The sequence below is a fragment of the Bombyx mandarina genome, chromosome 05, assembly GCF_030267445.1.
Source record: "Bombyx mandarina strain Sakado chromosome 05, ASM3026744v2".
Taxonomy (NCBI): Eukaryota; Metazoa; Arthropoda; class Insecta; order Lepidoptera; family Bombycidae; genus Bombyx; species Bombyx mandarina.
In genome coordinates, this window is record NC_143212.1 from 9649452 (window position 1) to 9662239 (window position 12788).

A 12788-nucleotide genomic window follows, 5' to 3' on the forward strand; every position below is an offset into this window, starting at 1 on the left:
CCAGCATCAAAACCTTTTACGTATTAAGTAAACTTTTTAAGTATATAAAAAAAAACATATAAATAAATCATTTTAAGTATTATCATTAATCAATCGATTTTAATTGATTATAAGCTCATAAAATAACATCAAAGACATACCCATTGGACTTTAACTTGTTACTATACTTAAGACCTTAGAACTTATATCTCAAGGTGGGTGGCGCATTTACGTTGTAGATGTTTGTGGGCTCCAGTAACCACTTAACACCAGGGTGGCTGTGAGATCGTCCACCCATCTAAGCAATAAAAAAAAACTTAGCTTGTATTGTTATTTAAATATGTACAACTAAAACAAAATCATAAAAAATAAAAAATAATGTGTACTCGTAAAAAAAAAGATTAAGAAATAAATCAATTATCGGTTATTTAAAAAAATGATCGATATAATAATATGAATTTCATGTAATTATTTTTCTTTATACTGACAACACTGATTTTAATCTGACTGACTGACACTTCGCTCGCTGCTTGTGCCTGCGTTCAAAATGGATGTGTTTTGATTTTTCTTCGATTTATTTTGCTTTTATCAATAACGTTTTATACTACGACTGAAAAACATTGTGTGAATTGTGGTTTTAACCTGACCGAGATTTAAAACCGTGTATATGCTCTCCTGTGCTATTTTTAGACGATTTACTAATTGTGTATGAAGATGAAGAAAATATACATATTTAAAGAAGTATGTGTGTTTTTTATACCTTAATAACTACAATTGGATAAAAATACATTAGGAACATCTTAAACATTAAAAAAAGAAAAGTTCTTGAAGTATTTATATAGAAAATTAACCTCAAAACGAGTTTTTATTTTTGTTATATTTTATTTAATAGTGGCGTAAACAATATATTTTTTAGATATCTAATACATTTAAGAATTTGAATCAGTCCATTTTTATAGTAATATTTGATGTCCACCTTGGGCCTAGCACACTATGGAGAGTGGGCATTCCCCTTTGTACTTTTAGTTATGATGTTTCAATTAATATACATTACTACATATTATATCTTGATTAAATTATAATTTTTCAATCAAACTTGAGTTATAAACATATCTTGTGAATTTTAATTCAACGATTTTTCAATCTAACGATTACGATCATGATTTTCCCTTTAAAAACTTATCATAACCACTCAACATAATATAAAATATGTAATTACGTTCTATACCTATTTAAACTGCTTGATGTGAACAAAATATGCGTTGGATGGTTTGTTGATCACCGGTTGAATTAATTAGTGCGCGCGTTGGCGGTTCGGGGGGCTGCCGGGCTCGCTGTCTTTATAACATAATTTGCACTTCAAGCGGAGAGATCAAAGCCGAGGCCGTTCGATGTCGGCGCCTTTCATCACGGCGAGCCTTTGACTGGTGCCGCCTCCGCCGGTTACGCCTTGGAATAGTCAATTTGTCGCTGGTTTTTTCATGGCTCGGGTAGCGTAATATGCGCGCAACCAACAGCGACTTGTAGCACTGAATACACGCATTAAATTATTAATCTTATAAGAAATTAGGAGTATTAATTAATATGTAGTTGTTTTGTACATATCGTGTGTTAAGTCAGGGTTTTCACTCGTATCACAATGAAAATACAATACAATTCTATAAAAAATTAACATTATTTGTTTTTATTACAAAAAGCCACGTCTTACTTTTTACACAATTAGCCGTTTTGTGTTGGTTATAGCAACTACTACAACTTCTTTTATACAAACAAATGGAATTACTGCGAAATAATTCATAAAATGTAGCTTGATATTCACAATAAATATTTTAGTGATTTTTATATCACCCCAACATTAATGTATTTTACATAAATTATTTTTAACTAATATAAACAACATTATTATTATCCAGCCTGACAATAGATGGCGCCAACAACATGATTTGCGTAGCAATTACAATACTTACATATTCAAATTATTAATGTTAATTATATCATAATTTATTATTAATATTTATGCTTTATTAATATTTGATTATTTTGAAAGTCATTTGTGTTTATATACAATAATATAAAACAAACATATTCTTAACATTTTCACAAGACAGTCTCTGCTAAATATTAAATATGATAGAATAACAGTTTCGTCTTGCTATTAGCAAGCATAAATAAATAACAACATAGGATAAACCTTTTTTTATTTTTTATTGCTCAGATAGATGGACGAGTTCACGGCTCACCTGGTACTAAGGGTAGTAAGTAGGTCTATCTACAACCTAAATGCCACCACCCACCTTGAGATATGAGTTCTAAGGTCTCAGTATAGTTGCAACGGCTTCCCTTCAAACCGAAACGCATCACTGCTTCACGGCAGAAATAGGCAGGGTGGTGGTACCTACCCGTGCATTCTCACAAGAGGTCTTACCACCAGTAATTACGCAAATTATAATTTTGCGGTTTTGGTTTTTATTACGCGATGTTATTCCTTCACCGTGGAAGTCAATCGTGAACATTTGTTAAGTACCTACATATTTCATTAGAAAAATTGGTACTCGCGTTCTACCCGATGTTTTGCAAGCGAAGTAAATTGTCCCTTAGAAATAAGGTGACACTGTACAAAACTTTTTTACGCCCCGTCATGACCTATGCAAGTCTAGTATTCGCTCACGCGGCCCGCACTAACTTAAAAGCACTACAAGTCATTCAATCCCGTTTTTGCAGGATAGCCGTCGGAGCTCCGTGGTTCTTCAGGAACGTCGACCTCGATGATGACCTGGACTTCCAGTCCATCAGAGAACCCTCTCATCGTGGCCGCCGGTAACTACATTCCCGATCCTGCGGACAGAATGGATAGCAGTCGACGTCGCCCAAAACACGTCATTTCGGATCCACTAACGGTGCTCTTAGGTACCTCAAGCACAGTGTTGCCAGATGACCGTGTGAATTTCCCCCCAACTTTTTTCGAAAACCCCCCGAAAATAGGCTTTTTGAAGAAAAAAACCCCCAAAACAGTTTTTACTTATTTTAAAGAAGAAATAAAAAACCAAAAGGATTCTTTTATTTTTTAATCAAGCTATCTCTATACAATTATCACGATCATATTCACTTTCGTTATTATTATTTAAAGCATACTCGTTTTCGAAGTTAAAGATATTTAACATGTCGGATGTGGGAACATTTATGCATCTATTTGGCAGTGAAAATCGAATCCTGAGAACCGCTTCGGCAGTTTCTATTGCTATTTGGTTGCATAATTTGTCCTTTATAATATTGAGTTGTGAATAGTATAGTAGACTATAATTATTCTAATAGTAATTGCAAATTGATACTCAAAAAACCTCCGAAATTTCTCCCAACTAACTTTTTCCCCCCGAATATCCCCCCAAAGAATCTTTCCCCCCCAAGGTCGAAAAACCCCCCGAATTTGCAGGGAATCCCCTCCATCTGGCAACTGTGCTCAAGCACCGGTCATCGTTCTCGTCGAACCCGTCGCTTGCGACGAAGGGCTCGACGAGTAAATTAACCCACAGACACAGCTCACTGAGTTTCTCGCCGGATCTTATCAGTGGGTCGCGTTTCCGATCCGGTGGTAGATTCTGCGAAGCACGGCTCTTGCTAGGGTTCGTGTTAGCAACGTCGTCAGGTTTGAGCCCCATAAAAAAAAAGAAGGTACTCGGCGGCGGGATCCGAACGCCGGTACATCGTTAGATACGAATGCACTGGCACCGGACGTCTTATCCTTTAGGCCACGACCACTTCAAACTAAACTATATATTATTATCATTATTGCCAATAGTAGCGCTTGCGCCCATATCCAACGTACGTAGTACCTACGTAGGCGTAGGGCGTAGGTAAGTAGGCTGACCTAGAAAATCGGTTGAAAACTAGGTTGAAAATGATAGATATCTTAATTATTATTGTATTTCGAATATTTTTTTACAATAACAGTGTGTTCATTTTATAAGTCACCGCTTTCTGTAATGTATGCACCTACTTTGCATATTAATTGGTTAGTAATGTAGTTTTCACTCGGTGGTTATTAATAGCCGTATAGTTTCTTACTACGCTGGCTGTAATTTTGGTTATTACATTTGTATCGTTTCTTTCTTGTTTGGGTAATGAGTGTAACAGAGAAATACATCTGTGATTGAAGTGAATCCATCAGACACAATCTTCCAATTAGGGTGGGGTAGGTAGGTAGTTGTTTTACAGTTTTATTGAGAATTTATCTCGTGTTTCAGGTGGGGCCAGAATTCACGTTGTGATGTTTATAAGTTCCCGTAGCTTTATATCCGTGAGTCGTGAGCTTCACTGCCCACATACATAATAATATGACGAATAGATAAAAGAAGCAAACGTCTTTATGTAACATTTAAACTGCTTGACCAACAAGCTTTCTTTGCATTTCTTATATTGTCGGTGGCAGTAGCCGGTAACTTTAACCTACTGACACCATAACTTTGGCCTTTTGTTTGTTATAACATTGTTTCTATGCTATCAAAGTGACATTTAAGTCTCAACTGCCATTTAGAACCAAGTTTTTCTTTATAACAGTTTACTTTGTTTGATCATCGACATTCGTCCTTCGTGAAAACATTAAGATATGTGTAGTTTTTAATTCAATGTATAAATAACTGATCTTCTTACTAATAATTTTCTTTTATTTATTTTTTATTTAATAATTAGATTAGAAGATTTTAGATATTAGAAGATTTATTTAATTATCACAGTCCGTAATAATGTAACTTTAATCATCAATGCCTTAGCAACTAGAATTTACGAAAAGTGTAGTTGAAAATCTCATGATGATGACAACTGACTTTTTTTCCCTACCAAAGCTGATGGCCTTAAGTGGCCATTTCAACGTAACCCTAACAAGTTGTGAGCTCGCGGGGCTTAAACATGACGATGTGGCTAACACGAACCCTAGCAAGAGCAGTGCTCTGTAGAATCTACCACGAGATCGGAAACGCGACCCACTAAGAAGATCCGGCGAGAAACTGAAGGGCTGGACGACTGACGTTCGGAATCTTCTATATGGACCCAATTTTTTTCTATTGTTTAGACGTGTGGTCGACAACCTTGTCAACCAAAAGAGCCAAATATAGATAACACACAATTGAAATTCATTGAAAGAGACAATGTTTTAAAGATAGGTATATTTTTATAGCCTTCTGTTTCAAAAATCTGTACTCGTCTCGTAGTGCCTCGTAAGCAAGATATTATAATAAGTAATATTCTGTGCCCTAACGAAACATTTCGCGGAAGAGCCGTGGCCGAAGAGTCAAAGAGCCGCATGCGGTACGTGAGCCACGGGTTGACGACCACTGGCTTACACGGTTGAGGACGAGCTCATGGCCCAACTTGTGTTAGGTGGTTACCTGAGCCCATCGACGTCAACAACGTAAATGCCTTGAGACATGAGTTCTAAGTTTTCAGTTTTACAGTAGGTAGAGCAGTCAGACGGGAACACATTAATTACTCATGCACGGTAGAAAAACGACAAGATGGTAGAAACAATCCGAGCGGGCTGACAGGACGCCCCACCACCAGTTAGTAATTACGTAAAGATTTATTTGTAATAATTGAGTACTGTATAATTGTACTTATTAAGAAGCCTAACTAAGAGATTTTTTTCAATCCTGATAAAGAAAAAAATAATCTCAAACATTAAACTTTTAAGCATACCTACCACTATAAGTACATAACATATTTAATCTAAGTAATTGATTTTAAATCTTAGTCGTAATTAAGGCGAGACGAAAGAGCGGCCGTCGGGCGCTGTTCGCCGACCCGGCGGCAACATCAAAGTGACTGAGATGAGTATCAACTGCCCGCCCGCGCCGGCGCGGCGAAGCCCGAGGGCCCGACTTTATTTTTTGTGTTTTTGTATTTCTTAACAGCTTTGCGCACGTTTCCTCGTTCAATGAATGTAAAGTTTTTCGATTTAGTTTACAATAAATAAAAAGCAATATGATTTGGTAGGCACATACACATTTAACAGTGACCCAATGAAAATAATAACTTAGGTTATTAGTCTTGTTACTTTTAATATTATTACTAAAAAGCAAGTTTTATTGAGTTCCTAATATGGAGTATTTACCTAGAGTTGCTTAAAAACGCAAGGAAAACGACAACGTGTGTACGTTTTTATCCAATTAGTCATTGTTCATCTATTCAGACTATTCAATATTCAATTTTTTTTCCCTACCTATGCTGATAGCTTTGAAACGCTATATCAGCGTTACCCTAGCGTGTAGGTGAGCTTTTGGGGCTCAAACTGGAGTGTTGTGAACACCGGCCTTAGCAAGAGCAGTGCTTCGCAGAATCTACCACCGGAACTCAGTGGGCTCTGTCTATGAGGTAATTAACTCGCCGAGCCCCTCGTCGCAAGCGATGGGTTCGGCGAGGACGGTGACCGGTGCTTGAGGTACCTAAAAACATCGTTAATGGACCGGGAGGATTCGTAATCGTGTTTAAGGCGACGTCGACTGTTTACCGTTAGGTCCACAGGATCGGGTATGTAATTTTCAGTTGCTACAACAAGAATGTTTTCGTGTCGTGCCGCCTTCTCAAAGTGGTGCGTTGATGCTGACTGTATATACTTACTGAATGAGTCCAGGTCAGCATGGAGATCCACATTCCTTAAGAACCACGGTGCTCCGACGGCTATCCTGCAAAAACGGGGTTGAATAACTTGAAGGGGCTTCAAATTAGTGCGGGCCACTACACTCTACATAGGTCATGACCGGACCTATGCAAGTTTTGTAGAGTGTCACCTTGTTACGAAGGGCGTTCTAGTATGAAAGCGGCACTGTCGCGTACCGTTTTTATGTGGGGTCGGAATGTCATCCTTCTGTCTACGCCTAGGTATTTGACCTTCGAGGCCCACGGTATGGACTGGCCAAAATGAGTGATGGGGCTAATGACGGAGGTGTTAACGCGTCTATTAGTGAGTGAGCTGCTCGAAGTGGTATTGGGAGAGCGACAAACTAAATAATAACAAACGGGGAGAACGCAGAGCCTTGCGGGACTCCGGCCATCAGATGACGGAGGCGAGGGCGAGTTCCCTCTACTCGATACCGTAACGAACGGTTCGACAAGAAGTCTCGTATGATGAGTACGGGTCTGTCTGGCACTCTCATGTTATACAGTTTGTAAACCAAACTGCTATGCCAGACTTTGTCGAACGCCTTTGCGATATCCAAGAGGAGGGCCCCGGCCGGGATTGGTTTCCGTATATTTAGCCCTATTAAGATAGGCTCCGTGACGCGATGCACTTGTTGTATGCACGAGTTTTTGGCGCGGTAGGTACCCAAGCTGCTCGTCGATTAATAATTTATTTTCGGTAATGAAGTTCCAGAGACGTTTCCTCGCTGGGAAGAGACTAATCGGTCGGAAGCTCGCGGTTTCATTTTCCGGTTTGCCTGGCTTATGTATACCGATAATATCTGCTTTTTTCCACACCGCGGTAAAGATACAGTTCGTCATAGCGGCTTTTTAAATGGCAGCCAACATTGCTATCAGCTGGACTGGTAAAAATTTTAAAGCGCGATTGAGGATGCCATTGGCAGCGGCTTGGCTCTGCCCCTGGCATTGCTGAAGTCCATGGGCGACGGTAACCACTCACCATCAGGTGGGCCGGTTTGCTCGTCTGCCTAGAAGGGCAATAAAAAAAATGCCATTGGAGCCGGATGCCTTCCCAGGTTCAAGGTTTTGAATGGTTTCCTCTACTTCGTTTGTGGTAATGGGGGGTAACGCGTCCGAGGGCGGCAGGGAAGCTCTGCGCTCGACCTCTGACTAACTCGGTCGACTAGCCTGTAACCTCTTGACTACCTTGGTGTGTTCTGGGTCCGCGGTGTGAGTCCTGTAACTCTGCTTTGTCATCGTCATCGTAAGCCGGTGGTTGGCCTGAAGGGCGTACGAGGAGAGTCATAGTAGCGATAGTTTCGGGCTTGAGGGTCCTAGCTAGTCGCCAGTATGCTTGTTGAGTGGGCGCGAGTTCTTCTAAATAACTATTCCATTTCTCATTTCGGACGTCGTTTAGGCGGGGTATGACTTTCCGCTGTAGAAGACGTATCCGAATCCGATCCGTGGGATATCAATTGTAGGCCCGAATTGCTACGTTTCTAACTCTTAAGAGATTCCTAAGCTCGGGGGAGAGTCTGATGCGGTGGAAGCAATCCTCCACATCGACTTCTTTGAAAGATCTTACGATAGCGGAAGATATGTGTTCCGTCACAATGTTTATGGATTCGACGGTATCCTCGGGGGATAGATTTGAATCCGTAGCCCGGCTTCAGCTAATTTGATGCTCAGCTTCTTCCAATCCATCATGGTCCTCGTGACTAGGTCTGGGTTCTGAGGGCGACTGGTATTGTGCGCGGACGGAGCGTGATGTTATATACGGATAACGTGTTGGGGTCGGAGGGTCGACGATGCCGAATGTGAGGTCGTCTATAAACTCGTCGAGACGCCTACCGTTTACATTCGTACGATGGCAGTTTCAACTAGTCTGGTGGCAGATTAAATAGCCTGTCAGGATGAAAGCGTCTCCCATACCGAGGAGTGTTTCGATGGCACTGCTCAGGAGGTGCTTGCCAGGGGGGAGGTAAATGGATGCGATGACGATCGGCTGGTGTCCCGTGATCATGATGCGGCACACTGACCCCTCGATATGTGAGAGCAAGGGAGTGTCCAGTGCAGGGCCTACCTATATCAATTGGCAGTCGCAGCATTAGAGGCAGTCAGTCCATTAGCATTGTAAAATGCAAACTTTAAAGAAAAAGGTTTTTTGCGTACGTTTTGCGCCATTAATTACCGGTTATATTATTAGGGTTCAGGATACGGACGCATAGACGCTAGAAAGGGCTGGGGCACGGGGCGTGTCGCGAGCGGGGGCTGGGGTGCGGTATGTATATCTGCCTTCGTATACGGCAGCGGTTTTTTTTCTCCGCCGTGACCGTGGGAACCGTCCGTTTCGGCACTGAAGGCGCCGAAAACTTGGAGCTGACGGTTTTGGGAGCTGGGTGGTTTTCTTAAGGCACAAGACATAGCTTGGGGGATCGGTCGCGGTTTCTTTAACTCGTGAACATTCGGCTGTTGCGTGATCGCCGAGGCACTTCATGTAGCGGGGGCGCGCGTGACAATTACGCGATGACTGGCCATAAATCTGGCACCTGTGGCACTGTCCGGGAGTATCCCGTCTATTAGAGGCTTCTGCCGTGATCCCGGATAGACCGCATACGGTTCGGAAACTTGAGGCCATCTTTTTCCCCTAGGGGGTGGGATCGAGAGTCCAACGAGAATTATATTATACGGCTGTTTGCCGCGCCCTCTGTGCCTCCATTGCACACTTATTTTGGGTAGGATTGTCTTACCAGGTTCTCTTTAATATGCCCGACGTCGAGCTGTTTAGGTACTTAGTTCGCGGTCCTCCTGGAGAGCATAGGTGTTGCATACCCTATCTTCTCCTTTCGGAGGTATGCAGACAGTGTCCTATGGTCGCCCGGCGTTGCGACCTTAATTAGGATTCCATGAACGACATGGGTTTTTTTTTATTGGCCTTAAGGGCCTGGGACAGGCGGTTCCACGCTGTCTTCTCTTGAAGTATCAGCGGAACGGGGCAGCAATTCTAGGCGCGGGTTTTTGTCGTGGCGACAGAGTTACGCGACGAGGCGAGTCGGACTCGGATGTTACGATGCGCGGACGCCTCACGCGTTCGCGGATTTCGGTTGTTTCGACGTAGAGTTCCGGGACTCCGTTCCGGGTGCGCTTTTTACCGTACGGCGAAGGCGTGCGTACGTGCCCTTGACGATGGTTCGGGGGCGGGGTGCGCGGAGAAAGCCTGCGAGGCAGGTTTCGCAACGGCAACGAGCGATGCGGAGGGAGAATATTCGTCACGTGAGGCTCTATAGGCCACCAATTCGGTCGTGATAGTCAGATATTATTCCCGAAGGAATCCGATGAACACGTTTTCGTCCCCAGGGCGTCTCGGGGCTTACACGCACTCGGCGAAAGGCTAGTCCCCTAGACGGGGTCGAACCCCCTGCGCTGTAAAAGCAGCAGTGATAGCAGAGGGATGAGTGCCTATGCCTTGAGAACGGCAAACAGCAGGAAGATAGGATGGAGCTCGGGCTGTATTCGCTACATCGTGCGGATACCGAGCGCGTCTTGAAAAAGACTGAAAAAGGCCGGGGAAGGTAAGGAGATATAGGTATAGGTACTAGGTTGTGATATGCCGCAACAAGCTAATTGTAGTGATTTGTCTTTATAAAGACAGTTTAGGTTTTCTCGATCACAAAACAATTGGGCACAAACTGTGTGTTCACGAGTCGCAGATCGCGAGCGAACGACAGATCGGGAAACGCGTCTGCACGCGACGGCGTTGCGAGCGGGAATGTACAGTTTGTTTCAATGTAGGCAGGCCTACCTAATATTAAATAATAATAAAAAAAACTAGAAACTTGTGTTCAAATTTCAAAATTAATCATCCTCAAAACCCTGCGAATACTTGGTTATTTGTTACATCCTTGCTAAGTATTTTATGATAATTTGTAAATGCTTACCTAGTCTTCATCTATTTTCGTAACAAATTTATCCCTTAAGTTTTTTTTCTTTATTTATTTTTAACGGCACTATTTCTCCTATGTAATAGACACGCTATAAACCCACACATATTATCTTGAATCAAATACTACCTAATATGTAGAATGAAACATGTAGGGCCAGATTCCGAATATCATACAATATAACAGCTACTTATTTCGATCGGGCATCGAATACAGACTCTGTGATAGCAGTAAGCAGTACCCGATCTAGTTAGTCACTACACCAACAAGGTATCGATTAACATACAACACATACACCTAAATAGTCAATATTTTTTTTCAAAATTCAGATTTGTCTTAACGCCTATTAATTAAAAGTACAAGATACGTACATAAAGTACCTACGTATACGTATTCAATAAATCTTCTACAATATTTTTTTCTACGTAACCAAACAAGTCCGTAGGTAGGTGAACACAGAAATAGTTATTGCCGACGAGTTGAAGAAGATACCTTCTATGTAATCGTATGTTATTAGTGCTTTAAAGTGCCGACTTTCAATGCGTTGCGCGATGTTTACTACAGCTGTGTATGGTGCACGTTTGTGCTCAGCTCACCGCTCTGAGCGTAGCCCGGGGGCATTTTTATGCGGTAGTAAACGTGGAGCTTCTCAAAGCAATAAAGTTGAATAATCTAATGCTCCAACTCATAATAAATGCGAAACCTGTTTAAGTTTATTTTTATTGCTTACAAAAAAAACGTATTGAATATACTTTCATTAGAAACACAAACAATCTAGCACATTTGATGGGGGAAGCTCTGGTGAGGAATCTAATGTTAGTTTGTTGAAACTAGTGCCACAACTCATGAATATTTCACCATTTAAATATGTACACAATTGTTTAGCTGTTTGGTTCCAAAAACCTAAACTTTTTAAATTATATTAAATACGACGATATTTCTGCCAGCTGCAAAGAATATTTGACTGATATTGTACATTAGTTCCATGCTCTCACTGTACAATAGAAGAAAAACATTCTATGTATGATAAAAATGCGTGAGTGGGCATTGCCCACGCTATAGTGCGGCCACATCAGCTGGCAGAGAGCCAACTAACCGAATAGCAGAAATAACGCCACTATCAACATTCCAGGTCACTTCACTAGATTATCTTTTTATATAAGTTTTGCATTTAAAGATTTCATCGTACTTAATAATTACGGTAGAGTTCTTGTATCTTCATGTATTAAAACCGAATTGAAATTCGTTCACACTAGGAATATTATCTAGGATAACTGTCTCTCTATAAAGGCAATGGTTAATATTTTACCTGGAGTTCTGGGCGGGGGTAGGTGAAATATTTTTATTATGAAAAGAAGTAAACTATTTACTATTTTTACAACCTTACACGCGACACCGTAAGTGAATACGCTTGATTATTGAGTAACCAGTGTTTTCAGTGAGACCAAACTATACATACATGTATTTTAAGTCAGTGTATCACAGAATCAACAGCAAAATCATTACAATATAAATCATTGGGGTGTCGTATATATATTCTGGTGAAGTAATCAGCCAAGAGGTGTGGAAATTGTATGTTGGTACTACCTATTATATACAATAGGTAGACAGCATTCGAAATAATGAATGTCAATAAAATAATAGATATAAGCAGATATAAGTATCTATAATAAACTAGGGTACTTTATTGATAGATGATATTGAAGTGACTGGCCATCAACACTATTTCGTAGAAATAAGCCACCCACGTAGTTCCCGTGCGAGGGTCTCAGCCTTAACCCGCCACGTATGGTCATTTTACTGTCCATGCTTAGAGAATGTTTCACTAAGAATTCTATAATGTACAATTAGTTTCTTCACTTTTACATATAGCCAAACAAATTTACTACTTTACTAGCAATAATTCAATTGAGAATGCTTCAATTGTTTTAGGCAACAAAGCGGTAACGTCAGTTAAGCAAAGCCACAAAAACACGAAACCATGATAAACATTAAAAATATTTATAACGAACATTAAAAGCGTGCCTACATAAAACAGTGTTTGGTGTAGGAAGTCAGTTTTAGGATACGACCTCGTCTCGGTCAGCGATCACTCTCTGACAATAAACCCAACACGAAGAGACCGTAAAATTCTAATTTGAAGCGGCTGGCACATGCGACTTGGATTTTGACTGACACCCTAATACAGCGGCACCCTCGATCTACTGAATGCATCACTACCTACGTGTCGTCCAATGT